We start from the raw sequence: 12,238 nt of genomic DNA, 5'->3' as shown, positions 1-12,238 counted from the left end.
ATGGGAGCAGTATGTGGTTTTGTCTAATTTTGGGCCATCCTCCAAAGATGGAGAGCTATTAATTAAAGTGGATCACACTCCCTGGCTGCCTTGGTTTTTACTCATATCTGTACAAATAGCCTGATGCTCTCTTTACGCCTCTTAGCAAACCTGACAAGTTATTACTTTTTTATTTCACTTTGATATTTCAAACAAGGCTGTCATATGCTGGACAATGGCATTCACTATTCTAGCAACTAAGAAGTGGCTTTCATATAAATAAGTACTCATAGTGCTTTATTTAGTGCTACCGTTCTAATCTGATGCAATTAAGAAGAGAGAAAGAAGGGAAAAAAACACTGCTAAAAAATATGCCTGTAAAACACCTCATACTTATTTATCATTTTATGCACAATCTAATTATATTTGGTATCGCAGTGCATTTCACCATCTCATTCCCTTTAGCTCCCCTTCTTGAATGAAGTGGATCTGATACTGCGCTCATCCTGCTGTAGGAGAAATCGTGATCAGACGCTAGGCTGTGATTGTCAGCCCAGATTATCTGGCGATGTGGACGTTTTGTAAACTGAGCCATCCTGATTACATCACTGTTCAATTTCAGTTTAGATACCCCACTGTCACAATTCACCAATTTGCCCCATGGGGCTTTAGAATCCATATAGCATAACAACATATGGATGATATTTATAGAATGACATTTACAATGGTTGTGTAGTTTGTGATGATTTACACCAAGACAGTAAAGGGAGATTGGAGGGATGATGATTCTGCCACAGGCTGAAGGGTGATTCAGACTCTCAAATCGATGGTCAGTTTAGACATTTATTAACAAGCTGAAGTCATGATGACTGATTCCCAGTAGAAATGACAAGGCAAGAATGGCAAATATGTGAAAGAATGTGAAACTCCTCATATGTCTTGAGCTAACATTTCTTTCATCTTTTTTTCATTCTTTGGACAAAGACCTTGAAGGGAGAGTTTACTCGAAAATCAAATTCAGGAAATAGTTTCCTACGTGGAACTGTTCATGGCAAAGAATAAGTCGATAATGATTTCTAGAAGGAGTTGCTAGAAGAATGTGCAGATATTTCTGCAAAACATATCCCCGTAATACCTTATTTTGTTGTAAAATGTTTCTTTAATATTCTTATATTTACATTTGTTTTCCCCAACATTTAAAAAACATCACCATATCGGAGTTCCCCCTATTAATTAAACTTCCAGATATTACTTTTCCTCACAAAAATGTCTCCTTTAATATAGAACCTATATCACTATATATACACACACACACAACTACCATAAACTAATATAGAATGATTACAGTCAGTCATCATTGCATGCATTGTTACTTGAGTGTGTTTTGCTGATTTTTTTTTTGGTGTTAACATCTATTTTCACGTGTTATTTGGGAGCCACACTCTTTCTTGCCAAAGGGTTGACCAGCAGTAATAAGGGAGAGACATATTTTGTGGACATGGATCACAAACTTAAGTCTTCTAATTTGTATCCAAGATTACACCTGTGTTTACTTGCTTTGTCTGTATCAGAGAAAGAACAGCTGCTGTAAATATTTGCCCACACCTCCTCTATTTCTCAACAAACACAGGATAAGTAAACTGTTTGGCAGATGGCTACATCAAAATTCAGAGCAATGATGTTTCTCTTTTATCAATAGTCTTTCACTGCATCGTAGCAGCATTCCAAACTTTTTATGCTAAGTTTTGTTTTAAAATGGCTGTAAATTTAAAATTGACTCTGAGTCTGACTGGCATATTTGCTTGCTATGCATGTTGCATGCTTAAATACATGAGTATGGCATTAAAGTTGAATATTGGAGCCTACTTACACACAAAAGAGAAAATATATATTCCTCAGACATGAAATAGATAGATAGATCTTTTTTGATACATGTCTTCTTTGCAAACCAATTTCCTCAAAAGTCAAAGTGATACCAGAGAAAACAGAAAACATTTCCCCTTCAAGTGGTCTTGCATGGATTTATGAGAAGCCCAGAGCAATTTATAGCACCACATGACAAAAGGAGAAATGTGTATATATAACCACACAGCTTTACCTGTTTGATGGAGGTGAATGTAAACAGCTTGGATTGTGCATATTCATTCAAGGGACACACACACACACACACACACACACACACACAGAGCAAAGTATTTATCTGTCTGGCAGACCACTGAGTAGATATCAACTCCCCTTGTTTTATCATCTGTGGTACATCTTGTCTTGAGGCAGTCTCTCCCTCCCTCTCTCTCTCTTTAAAGTTCTGTCGTCATTCCAAGCCTGAATTGTCTGTGGCCGATGGAAGTGCCTCTATCTGACCCAGATCATCGGAATGAGTTTTCTCACTGCAAGCATTCTGGAGACAATTCCCTGGCCACAGAATGGAAATAAACCATTGGCTGAAACATCAGATAAGAGAAGAACAATCAGTCATTGTATGTGTGTACACATGCATTTGTGTGTATTTGTGTGCGCCTGCTTGTTCATGCAGCGTTACATGCAAGTGTCAGTGTGTGTGTAGTTGTTGGTGTGTGATGGAAGACCACAGATCCTATCGGGCTAATACCTCTGTTGGGCCTTTGGCTAGGCGTGCGTGCTCCATGGTAATTCTGCCCTCAGTATGTTTGTCCTCCCAATAACTGAGGGACTGAAAAAATAACAGGGATAAGAGAAAGCACACACACACACAAACACACACTTGGGGGAAGGGAAAGAATATTGACTGCGTGTTATTATTATCGGATGTTGTTGAGTGCAGGTGATCAAGCCCAGAGGTGTCAGTGGGAGTCCAAGCAGATTGTGTTGTGGTTATCTGTGTGTGCTTGTGTTTTATCAGTGCCATAGCAGTGAGGATGTGGATTACACAATCATTATATTCAACTTCTGCCCCTGGACACATGTTTCATAAACATACACTCAAAGTGCAGATATTTACACAGATTTCACAGTTGTAAAGTAACAGAATACTTTGATATACACTATATTGCCATAAGTATTCACTCATCTATGCAAATGGTTGAATTCAGGTATTACAATCTCATCCATCGCCACAAGTATATAAAACCAAGCACCTGGGCATGCAGACTGCTTCTACAAACTTTTGTGAAAGAATGGGTCGCTTGCAGGTGCTCAGTGAATTCAGTGAATCCTCACTACTAAATATTTCACAGTCAATGTGTTTCAGAACAAATGGGAAGTGACTGAGAATGACAGCACCTCAGCTATGAGGTGGTAAGCTGTGTAAAAGGCCTGCACAGTGTCCTGACCTCAACCCAACAGAACACCTTGGGATGAATTAGAGAGGAGACTGTGAGCCAGGTCTTCTTGTCTAACATCAGTGTCTGACCTCACAAAAACTTCCACAAACATACTCCTAAAAGTTGAAGCTCTTATATGGGATGTCACTCAAGTTCATATACATGTGAAGGCAGACGAGCAAGTACAGTGGCTTGCAAAAGTATTCGGCCCCCTTGAACTTTTCCACATTTTGTCACATTACAGCCACAAACATGAATCAATTTTATTGGAATTCCAGGTGAAAGACCAATACAAAGTGGTGTACACGTGAGAAGTGGAACGAAAATCATACATGATTCCAAACATTTTTTACAAATAAATAGCTGCAAAGTGGGGTGTGTGTAATTATTCAGCCCCCTTTGGTCTGAGTGCAGTCAGTTGCCCATAGACATTGCCTGATAAGTGCTAATGACTAAATAGAGTGCACCTGTGTGTAATCTAATGTCAGTACAAATACAGCTGCTCTGTGACGGCCTCAGAGGTTGTCTAAGAGAATATTGGGAGCAACAGCACCATGAAGTCCAAAGAACACACCACACAGGTCAGGGATAAAGTTATTGAGAAATTTAAAGCAGGCTTAGGCTACAAAAAGATTTCCCAAGCCTTGAACATCCCACGGAGCACTGTTCAAGCCATCATTCAGAAATGGAAGGAGTATGGCACAACTGTAAACCTACCAAGACAAGGCCGTCCGCCTAAACTCACAGGCCGAACAAGGAGAGCGCTGATCAGAAATGCAGCCAAGAGGCCCATGGTGACTCTGGACGAGCTGCAGAGATCTACAGCTCAGGTGGGGAATCTGTCCATAGGACAACTATTAGTCGTGCACTGCACAAAGTTGGCCTTTATGGAAGAGTGGCAAGAAGAAAGCCATTGTTAACAGAAAACCATAAGAAGTCCCGTTTGCAGTTTGCCACAAGCCATGTGGGGGACACAGCAAACATGTGGAAGAAGGTGCTCTGGTCAGATGAGACCAAAATGGAACTTTTTGGCCAAAATGCAAAACGCTATGTGTGGTGGAAAACTAACACTGCACATCACTCTGAACACACCATCCCCACTGTCACATATGGTGGTGGCAGCATCATGCTCTGGGGGTGCTTCTCTTCAGCAGGGACAGGGAAGCTGGTCAGAGTTGATGGGAAGATGGATGGAGCCAAATACAGGGCAATCTTGGAAGGAAACCTCTTGGAGTCTGCAAAAGACTTGAGACTGGGCGGAGGTTCACCTTCCAGCAGGACAACGACCCTAAACATAAAGCCAGGGCAACAATGGAATGGTTTAAAACAAAACATATCCATGTGTTAGAATGGCCCAGTCAAAGTCCAGATCTAAATCCAATCGAGAATCTGTGGCAAGATCTGAAAACTGCTGTTCACAAATGCTGTCCAGCTAATCTGACTGAGCTGGAGCTGTTTTGCAAAGAAGAATGGGCAAGGATTTCAGTCTGTAGATGTGCAAAGCTGGTAGAGACATACTCTAAAAGACTGGCAGCTGTAATTGCAGCAAAAGGTGGTTCTACAAAGTATTGACTCAGGGGGCTGAATAATTACGCACACCCCACTTTTCAGTTATTTATTTGTAAAAAATGTTTGGAATCATGTATGATTTTCGTTCCACTTCTCACGTGTACACCACTTTGTATTGGTCTTTCACGTGGAATTCCAATAAAATTGATTCATGTTTGTGGCTGTAATGTGACAAAATGTGGAAAAGTTCAAGGGGGCCGAATACTTTTGCAAGCGACTGTACGTTTGGCTATATATATAGATAGATAGGTAGATAGAGGTGTGTGCGTGTGTGTGTGTTAACAGAACAAAGGCATAAACAAACCAAAGTGATCCATAAAAATTCTTTGCTGTCTGTGTGTAATGTAGGTAAAACTGACTGAACTGATCATTTCTCACAATAAAATAAAGGCTGTGTTCTCTGAACCAGAGGTACCTATTTCAGTCCCCCCAGATTGTCACTACAACAGTGCTGTTGTGCTTTTATTAAATGGCAAAGTGGTGGGCGTCTTTGTTGGCAAGAAAGATGTAAAAGCAACAGCATATCATTGCATTCTGTTTCCATTTACCCTTTTACTAGACCATCCATTCTCAACTGCTTCTCCTATTTGGGGATATTTTTGCAAGTGTACCTGATTTTTGTATCTGTAGAATTACCACAAGAGGCTTTTGGATGTGCTGCCTCTTCTCCCATCCAGATCGTTCAGAGCTGAATGGATAATGTGTGACTGACATTGCAAATTATGAAATTTGAATTGGAACAGTCATTGCCACCAAGCCCTTATCATGCAGACACAAGAGCAGAGCTACTCCTGAAAAGTGACTCTTAAACAGAAGAGCTCTCAATCTACCCAAAAGCACATGCAGACATAATATAGGTGCAATTTAGAGAAGCATATCATTGATGTCATTTACAAATCTTATAGCTCCCATTTAACCATTTTCTAAGTGACAGGAGATCAAGCCCACACAATTGTCATGGAAAATATCAGCTCAAGCACTTTTGCTATATTTCAGTTACAAATTTTGACTTCCAAACACCTATTTTTCATCAATTTTCATGGCTGTCTATCAAATAAGGGTCAAAGGGGGATGAAGGGCAGAAAAGAAATACATTAATTTTCATTTGTTCAGCTGTCTATCCAACTGCTGTTCAGAAATGTTGTACTTACTCTGTATATCTACATTTCACAAAAATTTCTGGATAAAGACACTTTTTTGTTTTTGTAGTTTTGCCTCTATACACATCCACAAATGGATTTTAAATGAGACAATCAGGATGTTATTAAAGTGCAAGATTTAGTTTTAGTTCAAAGGGTTTAACAAACTTATCCCATCAAGTGTTTAAGAAATACATAAAGTGTGGACACATTTCCAACTTATAACAACAATACATCCCTTGATAATAGAATGCAGTCATGAAACACAATATTCCAAGTGTGCTTGAGAGTACTGTCGAGGGTCAGGTGGACTTTTAATTGCAGAAGCTTGCAGTCAGTATTTGTGGTGATAGGCGCTGCATCTTAACATATCACATACAGGCATTCTGTATCAGGAGACAGATACAAGCTTTGTTGGCTGAAGAAATGAACTATACTGGCAAAAGCATTGGGTCACAACTCTTAATCTTTGAATAGAGGTGTTTTTAATACAGTTGCCACAGGTGGATAAAAATCAAGCATCTGCCTTTACAAACATCTGTGAAAGAGCCTAAAGAGCCGACTGAAGCATGGCACTGTAATAGGATGGCACCATTGCAAAAAGCCAGTTTATGATGGGTTTTTTCCTCCTAGATATTCGACAATCAACTCTAAGTAGTATTATTGTTAAGTGGAAGCATTTACGAATCAACTCAGCCACATAGACCTCGTAAAATTACAGAGCGGGTTGGCCAAGTGATGAGGCACATAGTGTAAGAAAGTCGCCAATACTCTGCGAGACCTTTAGAAAGCCTGGAAAACTACTACTCAAGACCCCCTTTTAAAAATTACAATGAAATCGGTTCCTGGGAAGCCAAATTTGAAGAAAACAAAAGGGATGGCTAAAGACTTTTGGAGAGTACTGTATCCCCCAGTTTCAGAAGCTCAAAAGAAAATGGACAAAGTTTTCTACTTGGATGAAAGTCCTTTAGCTGTACATTGACTTGCATTGGGTATTGAGGAGGAATGAGTTATGCTTTGCTGTTTGCACAATGTTCAAATTGCTACCCAAATTAGACAAAGGTTAGTTGGTGACAGTTAGGTGACAGTAACTTGACATATTGGTGGAAAGAGATGCAGTTGCATCTATTTTTTTGGCATGCTGAAATTGCATTCTTACATTTCCAGTGATGTTTGTGGCCACAAGTCAATGAAGAAGAAAGAAGAACAGTAGTGCAAAGTAAACTACTGTGTGAACCAAGTTTTATTCAACAGAAGTTCATCTAACAATGATTTATTTATCAGTGCAGACATTTAAAAAAAATGCTAGGTTTTATTGAGATGATCATTTTATGTTTGGTGCTCAAGCAATTCATAGTTCCATCACTCAAAGTGTCAGCGAAGCAGAATGTGATTCACCAGAAGTCCCGTAATTAGAACTTGTGGCAATAGAGGCCAAACAAATAATAAATACAGTAGCTCTCTAGATTTCATGTATAATGTTTTCTGTCACCGATTAATGCTTTGATTCAACTGTACTTTTTAGGGGTCGCCTAAATCATCTGTCTCCATCTCACTCTATCCCCAGCATCCTCCTTTGTCACACCAACGCTTCACATGTCGTCCTTTACCCCTTCATTTCTGTGTGGTCTATCTCTTTTTCATCTATCACATTAAATTACCATCAAATGAAGGCAAAGCTGTCATTTAAATCCTGTATTGTGGATATATTTTTAAATTCATTAGAGCTGTTAAGGCATAATCCAGCCAGTCGCCATTCCAATCCAAGAAGCCATGGATTACTGTGGCTAAAAATTAGACAGCTGTTATATCAGGCTGTTAGACACAGTGTTTTGATAAAACAAAAAATAGAGAAATAAATTCCACTGCATAGTATGTCATTTTACAATGCATTTTTCTCTAGTCAGCTGTGGCCAGCTACAGATACAGATGTTGAGATTAGCTGCCGTTTGACTAATACAGATGTGTGCGCACAGTAATTCAGACATCAAACTGACAGCTTGACGGTTGAGGTGCTCAACCAACTGTGCTGCTGTCATGGGTTCAGGCCTGGCTGCCTCTATGCAGCATATATGGCTGATGTTTAAAACAAAATGAGGTGGAAAAAAACAACAAAAAAACACAAAGCTGCTGCAATTGAAAAGATCTGATCTGTCTCCAGACATGTCTCCCAGAATTGCAGGTTCAATTATCAGAATGTAAGCAACTGTGAAAGACACCTCAAGATGTTCCATGTCACGGATTTAATTGCTTATATGTTACACTCACTGATCTCTCTCTCTGTGTGTGTGTGTGTGTGTGTGTGTGTGTGTGTGTGTGTGTGTGTGTGTGTGTGTGTGTGTCAGTTTTTGTACATTTACAAATAAGACAGTTAAATATGCAAAAGACGTGACAGGATTTAATTGTTCACTGTGATCCTCTCATCTTTCAAGCTGATTTGATTCCACTTCAGCAGTGAATGTGCTTTGATGGAAATTCTGTATGACAGACATGAAAATTAATTTTGTTTCTTTAAGGGTTGGAACCGGTTAGTTTAAGTTAATGTACCGAATGTTGCTGAGTCCATTTGAAGTAAACTGTTATTGGATGAAATAATTTTCTTGAGCTGACAAATGCAATTGAATTGACGGTTGTCCTCTCAAGCAACAAAAAAGGTATTTCTGCCTTGATGATGTCTAGAATGATACATACTGACAGATTTTATATAATAGGTGCATTCACACTTTAGTAGAATAGTTAGACTCAATAACGACCGACCACAGTATGTGAGGACTCAGGGCTGTGTGTCGGACAGGGTCGTCTGCAGTACGGGGGCCCCACAGGGAACGGTTCTGGCTCCGTTCCTCTTCACCATCTACACTGCAGACTTCTCCCACAACTCCACCCAGTGCTTCCTGCAGAAGTTCTCTGATGACTCTGCAATAGTCGGCCTCATCACTGATGGGGATGACAAGGAGTACAGAGGACTGCCTCAAGACTTTGTGGACTGGTGCCAGCTGAACTACCTCCAGATCAATGCCAGTAAAGCCAAGGAGCTGGTGGTAGACTTCCGCAGGCACAAACATCCTCCACTGCAACCACTGAACATCCAAGGTATGGACATTGAGGCTGTGGACAGCTACAGGTACCTTGGTGTTCATCTGAACAGCAAACTGGACTGGACTCATAATTCAGACGCCCTCTACAGGAAAGGGCAGAGCAGGCTGTACCTGCTGTGGAGACTCAGGTCGTTTGGAGTGGAGGGCCCACTCCTGAAGACCTTCTATGACTCTGTGGTGACCTCTGCCATCTTTTATGGTGCGGTCTGCTGGGGCGGCAGCATCTCTGCCGGGGACAGGAAGAGACTGAACAGGCTGATCCGAAGGGCCAGCTCTGTTCTAGGATGCCCTCTGGACCCAGTGGAGGTGGTGAGTGACAGGAGAATGGTGGCTAAGCTGTCATCCCTGTTGGACAACATCTCCCACCCCATGCAGGAGACTGTGACAGCACTGAGCAGCTCCTTCAGTGGGAGACTGCGACACCCACGGTGTGGGACGGAGCAATTTCGCAGGTCTTTCCTCCCCACTGCTGTCAGACTCCACAACAAAGACTTCAACTGATCAAACACACACATCCACAAATGTGCAATAACACTAAGTGCAATAATCTTTTCTGGCATCGTTGTATTTTTACTCAGTTGTATATAGCATTTGTATTCTATTTTTATCTTATTGTATATAGTATTTTATTTTATTTTATTTTATTCTATTCTGTACAGTTGTGTACTGTATTTATTCTTATTTTATTTTATTCTAATTTTTGCTTCATAACTTTTGCACTGTCCACTTCCTGCTGTGACAAAACAAATTTCCCACGTGTGGGACTAATAAAGGTCATCTTATCTTAACAAAGGTAAACAGCGAAAAGTTCTTTTTTTCCTGTGTTGGGATAGTTCATTTTAGCTCAATGTTGGTTGCCTTGTGACTTAGCTGACTTTAGCATTTATAAAAAGCATGTAAACATGGAATTAATAGTTTACCATAAATACCTGATAACCAATACGTTTATATTAACAAACAGAATATAGATAAAAAATATTTTTTTACCATTAGTCTGTAGATACTAAATAGTTGACACAGGCAAACGTCAGGTCATGCACCTCCTGTTTCTGGCCATCTCAGATATTACATCGTTATACTTTTGTGCCTACTGTATTGCTAATTTAACATTATTTATGCAATGCTACAACCTACTTGTTTTGGAGAAGCTTCTTGGGCCTTTCTCATATGTTGTAAGCAAGAAATCCATCAATAAAAAATGGGCTCAAACTCCTAATAAAGACATGCTGCACTAAAGCATTAATACAGTAGTTGAAGTCAAGCTAGCAGTCCTTTATACCAACACACTAAGTTTTTAATATTTATACAAACTATTTATATTTTGAATTTATTGCTTATACATTCCAAATTTGGAACAGCAAGAAGGTCATTGGTTTAAATCCACAATCTGGCCAGGGCCTTCCAATATGGAGTTGCCATTTTCTCTTTGCGTCTGCATGGGTTCTTTCCAGGTACTCGAGCTTCATCCCACAGTGGAAAGACATGCAGCTAGTGAGGTTAGATTAACTGGTGATTCTACATTTCTCACAGGTGTGAATGTGAGTGTGAACTGTTGTCTCTCTGTGTCCTGTGACACAATTATGATCTGTTTAGGGTGTACCCCACCTTTTGCCCTGTAGCAGCTGGGAGAGGCTCCAGCTGTCACGGCGGGGAATGCTGGTGTATTTATGAAACGGACCCAGCTGATATTGCGGCTGATACAAAAAACAGAAAAACAAGGTGAGGCGAACAAGGGTGAAACTAAATTGAAACCTAAACTGGAAAAACTATGACTAACTATGAAAACTAAGGCTTGGAAAACTATGGAACTGAACAGGGACATGCAACAACGTAACTATGAAATAAACCAAAAATGAACATGAACCTGAACAGTGGGAAGCAAAAACTCTGACTTGACGTGACTTGAAATGAACACAAACAGACAACCCAGCAAAAAAGAGGAAGGAGACAGAGGACTTAAATACATAAGAAGGTAATGAGGGAAGTGGAAACACCTGGGGAGACACAGCTTACATAAATGAACATGATGCTAAAGGGAAAGCAAAAATAAATACATTAAACATGGAGACATGACTTTCAAAATAAAACAGGAAGCATGGAGAGACATAGACATGACACCTGAGCTTGACAACGTGGAGACAACACAGACATGAAACACATGACATATTGGACAGCAAACATGACACAAACCAGGGGGCTTGAATGAAACTAAAGGCTAAACTAAAACTCCATTAGACCCTAAATAAGAGCAACACAAAAACTTACAATCACAAACTTAACATAAGAAACTCAAAAATACAAAATACACTCAAAACGCTGGGTCATAGACCCAGCCCCTGACACCAGCATCACATACAGATGAATTAAAAAGAAAAATAAAAAGGAAAAAAAAAAAAATAAAAATATATATATATATATATATATATATATATATATATATATATATATATATCTCATCTATTTAAAGTTTGAAAACATGCCAAAATTCTAGATCCACCAGGTAAACATAAAAGTGTCCCTGTTATGTAAGTCCGTCCCTCTCTCTTGGTCTTTTACCATTTCCTCCGCCCGCCCACACACACACACACACACACACACACACACACACATATTCCTACCTTGAGGGTGTGTGATGCATGCAGTCAGGCCTGATAAATGGAAGTGTCTAGGAAGAGGAATGAGTTGGTGCCTTGACCTCCCTCCTGGCATGGGCATCCTTCTCCAGACTGCCTTATCACGAGACGAATGGTCACAATGGTACACACATCACTCCCTAAAAAACGTGCACTTCTAAAGTAGCCCCTCCAAGTATTTAAGTCGTCAACCTAAAAAAAACGTCCAAGATCATACACGAAGGACATGCAGCTTCTCTCAAAAAGATTTCACTGAAAACAACTTTTTCTTTCTTAGCACAGTTGAAAGGTACATTATTAAGTATTCCACTGAATTACACGTGACTACAAGAGAGTTTTCAGTTACTGTAGCTGAATTGGTTTATACAAATATGACTGACCATTTATGTGCAATAAGACTGTAAAATGTTCCCAATCACTGTGGCAGAAACATACTATTTAAATCAAAAACCATTCAACTTTTAAATCTTAAACCAATTACGTGTTAACAACGTCCATATCTGCAGGTTTTGAATGTTATA

The 12,238-nt window shown here is 39.8% G+C and overlaps 1 long non-coding RNA gene across 1 annotated transcript; it reads right to left on the bottom strand.

Moving 5' to 3' along the window:
* Window positions 1-814: 814 nt before the first annotated feature.
* On the bottom strand, window positions 815-11,873 carry LOC120443496. Its single transcript, XR_005615462.1, has 4 exons — window positions 11,703-11,873; window positions 10,690-10,778; window positions 2,588-2,668; window positions 815-2,420 (listed from the first exon to the last, which is right to left on the bottom strand). It is a non-coding gene; the product is annotated as an uncharacterized LOC120443496 (long non-coding RNA).
* Window positions 11,874-12,238: the final 365 nt, after the last annotated feature.

This window comes from Oreochromis aureus, linkage group 14, assembly GCF_013358895.1.
Source record: "Oreochromis aureus strain Israel breed Guangdong linkage group 14, ZZ_aureus, whole genome shotgun sequence".
NCBI classification, from domain to species: domain Eukaryota; kingdom Metazoa; phylum Chordata; class Actinopteri; order Cichliformes; family Cichlidae; genus Oreochromis; species Oreochromis aureus.
This window is presented reverse-complemented; position numbering and strand designations above follow the sequence as displayed.